Here is a 6178-nt window from a genome sequence, read left to right on the forward strand (position 1 = left end):
TTTGTAGATAATTGGCCATCTTTCTGGGACTCACCCACAAACAGGACCAAGCCTGGCCTGTTGAGGAGTGACGGACTCCATCCTAGCTGGAGGGGTGCTCTCATCTTATCTACGAACATAGACAGGGCTCTAACTCCTGTAGCTCCACAATGAAATAGGGTGCAGGCCAGGCAGCAGGCTGTTAGCCAGCCTGCCAGATTAGTGGAGTCTGCCACTAGCACAGTCAGCTCAGCTATCCCCATTGAGACCGTGTCTGTGCCTCAAACTTGGTTGGGCAAAACTAAACATGGCGGTGTTCGCCTTAGCAATCTCACTAGAATAAAGACCTCCATTCCTGCCATTATTGAAAGAGATCCTGAAACCTCACATCTCAAAATAGGGCTACTTAATGTTAGATCCCTCACTTCAAAGGCAGTTATAGTCAATGAACTAATCACTGATCATAATCTTGATGTGATTGGCCTGACTGAAACATGGCTTAAGCCTGATGAATTTACTGTGTTAAATGAGGCCTCACCCCCTGGTTACACAAGTGGCCATATCCCCCCGCAAAGGTGGAGGTGTTGCTAACATTTACGATAGCAAATTTCAATTTACAAAAACCCCCCGGCGTTTTCATCTTTTCAGCTTCTAGTCATGAAATCTATGCAGTCTACTCAATCACATTTTTATAACTAGTGTTTACAGGCCTCCTGGGCCATATACAGCGTTCCTCACTGAGTTCCCTGAATTCCTATCGGACCTTGTAGTCATAGCAGATAATATTCACATTTTTTGGTGACTTTAATATTCACATGGAAAAGTCCACAGACCCACTGCAAAAGGCTTTCGGAGCCATCATCGACTCAGTGGGTTTTGTCCAACATGTCTCCGGACTTACTCACTGCCACAGTCATACTCTGGACCTAGTTTTGTCCCATGGAATAAATGTTGTGGATCTTAATGTTTTTCCTCATAATCCTGGACTATCGGACCACCATTTTATTACATTTGCAATCGCAACAAATAATCTGCTCAGACCCCAACCAAGGAGCATCAAAAGTCGTGCTATAAATTATCAGACAACCCAAAGATTCCTTGATGCCCTTCCAGACTCCCTCTGCCTACCCAAGGACGTCAGAGGACAAAAATCAGTTAACCACCTAACTGAGGAACTCAATTTAACCTTGCGCAATAACCTAGATGCAGTTGCACCCCTAAAAACTAAAAACATTTGTCATAAGAAACTAGCTCCCTGGTATACAGAAAATACCCGACCTCTGAAGCAAGCTTCCAGAAAATTGGAACGGAAATGGCGCCGCACCAAACTGGAAGCCTTCCAACTAGCTTGGAAAGACAGTACCGTGCAGTATCGAAGAGCCCTTACTGCTGCTCAATCATCCTATTTTTCCAACTTAAATGAGGAAAATAAGAACAATACGAAATTTCATTTTGAAACTGTCGCAAAGCTAACTAAAAAGCAGCATTCCCCAAGAGATGATGGCTTTCACTTCAGCAGTAATAAATTCATGAACTTCTTTGAGGAAAAGATCCTGATCATTAGAAAGCAAATTACCGACTCCTCTTTAAATCTGCGTATTCCTCCAAAGCTCAGTTGTCCTGAGTCTGCACAACTCTGACAGGACCTAGGATCAAGGGCGACACTCAAGTGTTTTAGTACTATATCTCTTGACACAATGATGAAAATAATCATGGCCTCTAAACCTTCAAGCTGCATACTGGACCATATTCCAACTAAACTACTGAAAGAGCTGCTTCCTGTGCTTGGCCCTCCTATGTTAAACATAATAAACGGCTCTCTATCCACCAGATGTGTACCAAACTCACTAAAAGTGGCAGTAATAAAGCCTCTTTTGAAAAAGCCAAAACTTGACCCAGAAAATTAAAAAAACTATCGGCCTATATCGAATCTCCCATTCCTCTCAAAAATGTTAGAAAAAGCTGTTGCGCAGCAACTCACTGCCTTCCTGAAGACAAACAATGTATACGAAATGCTTCAGTCTGGTTTTAGACCCCATCATAGCACTGAGACTGCACTTGTGAAGGTGGTAAATGACCTTTTAATGGCGTCAGACCGAGGCTCTGCATCTGTCCTCGTGCTCCTAGACCTTAGTGCTGCTTTTGATACCATCGATCACCACATTCTTTTGGAGAGATTGGAAACCCAAATTGGTCTACACGGACAAGTTCTGGCCTGGTTTAGATCTTATCTGTCGGAAAGATATCTGTTTGTCTCTGTGAATGGTTTGTCCTCTGACAAATCAACTGTACATTTCGGTGTTCCTCAAGGTTCCGTTTTAGGACCACTATTGTTTTCACTATATATTTTACCTCTTGGGGATGTCATTCGAAAACATAATGTTAACTTTCACTGCTATGCGGATGACACACAGCTGTACATTTCGATGAAACATGGTGAAGCCCCAAAATTGCCCTCGCTGGAAGCCTGTGTTTCAGACATAAGGAAGGGGATGGCTGCAAACTTTCTATTTTTAAACTCGGACAAAACAGAGATGCTTGTTCTAGATCCCAAGAAACAAAGAGATATTCTGTTGAATCTGACAATTAATCTTGATGGTTGTACAGTCGTCTCAAATAAAACTGTGAAGGACCTCGGCATTACTCTGGAACCTGATCTCTCTTTTGACGAACATAAAAAATTAATGCAAAAATCAGACATTTTCTGTTAAAAATGATGCAGAAAAATTAATCCATGCTTTTGTTACTTCTAGGTTAGACTACTGCAATGCTCTACTTTCCGGCTACCCGGATAAGCACTAAATAAACTTCAGTTAGTGATCAATACGGCTGCTAGAATCCTGACTAGAACCAAAAAATGTGATCATATTACTCGAGTGCTAGCCTCCCTACACTGGCTTCCTGTTAAGGCAAGGGCTGATTTCAAGGTTTTACTGCTAACCTACAAAACATTACATGGGCTTGCTCCTACCTGCCGTACATACCTACACGTACGCTACGGTCACAAGACACAGGCCTCCTAATTGTCCCTAGAATTTCTAAGCAAACAGCTGGAGGCAGGGCTTTCTCCTATAGAGCTCCATTTTTATGGAATGGTCTGCCTACCCATGTGAGAGACACAGACTCAGTCTCAACCTTTAAGTCTTTATTGAAGACTCATCTCTTCAGTAGGTCTTATGATTGAGTGTAGTCTGGCCCAGGAGTGTGAAGGTGAACAGAAAGGCACTGGAGCAACGAACCGCCCTTGCGGTCTCTGCCTGGACGGTTCCCCTCTCTCCACTGGGATTCTCTGCCTCTAACCCTATTACAAGGGCTGAGTCACTGGCTTACTGGTGCTCTTCCATGCCATCCCTAGGAGGGGTGCGTCACTTGAGTGGGTTGAGTCACTGACGTGGTCTTCCTGTCTGGGTTGGCGCCCCCCCTTGGGTTGTGCCGTGGCGGAGATCTTTGTGGGCTATACTCGGCCTTGTCTCAGGATGGTATGTTGGTGGTTGAAGATATCCCTCTAGTGGTGTGGGGGCTGTGCTTTGGCAAAGTGGGTGGGGTTATATCCTGCCTTTTTGGCCCTGTCTGGGGGTATCATCGGACGGGGCCACAGTGTCTCCTGACCCCTCCTGTCTCAGCCTCCAGTATTTATGCTGCAGTAGTTTATGTGTCGGTGGGCTAGGGTCAGTCTGTTATATCTGGAGTATTTCTCCTGTCTTATCCGGTGTCCTGTGTGAATTTAAGTATGCTCTCACTAATTCTCTCTTTCTCTCTTTCTTTCTTTCTTTCTCTCTCTTGGAGGACCTGAGCCCTAGGACCATGCCTCAGGACTACCTGGCATGATGACTCCTTGTTGTCCCCAGTCCACTTGGCTGTGCTGCTGCTCCAGTTTCAACTGTTCGACCTGCGGCTATGGAACCCTGACCTGTTCACTGTGATTACTATTATTTGACCATGCTGGTCATTTATGAACATTTGAACATCTTGGCCATGTTCTGTTATAATCTCCACCGGGCACAGCCAGAAGAGGACTGGCCACCCCTCATAGCCTGGTTCCTCTCTAGGTTTCTTGCTAGGTTTTGGCCTTTCTAGGGAGTTTTTCCTAGCCACCGCGCTTCTACACCTGCATTGCTTGCTGTTTGCGGTTTTAGGCTGGGTTTCTGTACAGCACTTTGATATATCAGATTATGGGCTATATAAATACATTTGATTTGAACATGTAAAACGTTGGTCCCGTGTTTCATGAGCTGAAATAACAGATCCCCGAAATGTTCCATACGCACAAAAAGCTAAGTTCTCTAAAATGTTGCAAACAAATTTGTTTACATCCCTATTAGTGAGCATTTCTCCTTTTCCAAGATAATCCATCCACCTGACAGGTGTGGCATATCAAGAAGCTGATTAAAAAGCATGATCATTACACAGGTGCACCTTCTGCTGGGGACAATAAAAGGCCACTGTAAAATGTGCAGTTTTGTCACACAACACAATGCTACAGATGTCTCAAGTTTTGAGGCAGTGTGTAAATGTCATGCTAATTGCAGGAATGCCCACCAGAGCTGTTGCCAGAGATTTTAATGTTCATTTCTCTACCATAAGCTGCCAACAACATTGTTTTAGAGAATTTGGCAGTACGTCCAACTAGCCTCACAACCACAGACTACGTGTATGGCGTTGTGTGGCCAAGCGGTTTGCTGATGTCAACGTTCTGAACAGAGTGGTGGCAGTGAGGTTATGGTATGGGCAGGCATAAGCTATGGACAACGAACACAATTGCATTTTATTGATGGCAATTTGAATGCACAGAGATACCGTGATGAGATCCTGAGGCCCATTGTCGTGCCATTCATCTGTTGCCATCACCTCATGTTGAGGAATGATAATGCATGTGTACAGATAATGCATGTGTACGCTGAGATCCTGGTTGAAGACAGCAGAGGTGTATTTAGAGGGCATCTATGAGAGTGCCCGTGTTTACGGATTTAGGTAGATTCCATGATAATTTGTGTGAGATTGAGGGCATCTAGCTTAGATTGTAGGGTGGCCGGGGTGTTAAGCATATCCCAGTTTAGGTCACCTAACAGTACAAACTCTGAAGATAAATGGGGGGCAATCAATTCACATATGGTGTCCAGAGCACAGCTGTGGGCTGAGGGGGGTATATAACAAGTGGCAACAGTGAGAGACTTATTTCTGGAAAGGTGGATTTTTAGAAGTAGAAGCTCAAACAGTTATGGCACAGACCTGGATAGTATGACAGAACTCTGCAGGCTATCTCTGCAGTAGATTGCAACTCCATCCCCTTTGGCAGTTCTATCTTGGTGGAAAATGTTGTAGTTGGGGATGGAAATGTAAGAATTTTTGGTGGCCTTCCTAAGCCAGGATTCAGACACGGCTAGGACATCAGGGTTGTCGGAGTGTGCTAAAGCAGTGAAGAAAAAAAAACTTAGGGAGGAGGCTTCTGATGTTAACATGCATGAAACCAAGGCTTTTACGGTTACAGAAGTCAACAAATGATAGGGCATGGGGAATAGGAGTGGAACTGGGGGCTACAGGGCCTGGGTTAACCTCTACATCACCAGAGGAACAGAGGAGGAGTAGGATAAGGGTACGGCTAAAGGCTATAAGAACTGGTCGTCTAGTGCGTTGGGAGCAGAGAATAAAAGGAGCAGATTTCTGGGCGTGGTAGAATAGATTCAAGGCATAATGTACAGACAAGGGTATGGTAGGATGTGAGTACAGTGGAGGTAAACCTATGCGTTGAATGACGATGAGAGAGATTACGTCTCTGGAGGCATCAGTTAACCTCGGTGAGGTCTCTGCATGTGTGTGTGGTGGGACGAAATAGCTATCTAAGGCATTTTGAGCGGGACTGAGGGCTCCACAGTGAAATAAAACAATAAAAACTAGCCAAGGCAGCAGTAGACAAGGCATATTGACATTAGAGAGAGGCATAAAGCAATCACAGGTGTTGATCAGGAAAGCTAAGACAACAACGGGTAAATGGCAATGAATGGGCAGAGCGGGTCAGTTAGGTACATCCAGGACCTGAGTTCGAGGCTGGGGCTGACAAGTAAACAAAGTAAGGTACCGTGTTATTGAAACAGTCCAGGGGGCATCAGCTGTGTAGCTGAGTGATCATAGGGTCAAAAGAGCAGCAATAGGTGAGTCAGGGTGCTGTTCGGTAGTCACTACTACGCTAGGCGAGAAGGGG

This window comes from Salmo salar, chromosome 17 (assembly GCF_965601325.2).
Source record: "Salmo salar chromosome 17, fSalSal1, whole genome shotgun sequence".
NCBI lineage: Eukaryota > Metazoa > Chordata > Actinopteri > Salmoniformes > Salmonidae > Salmo > Salmo salar.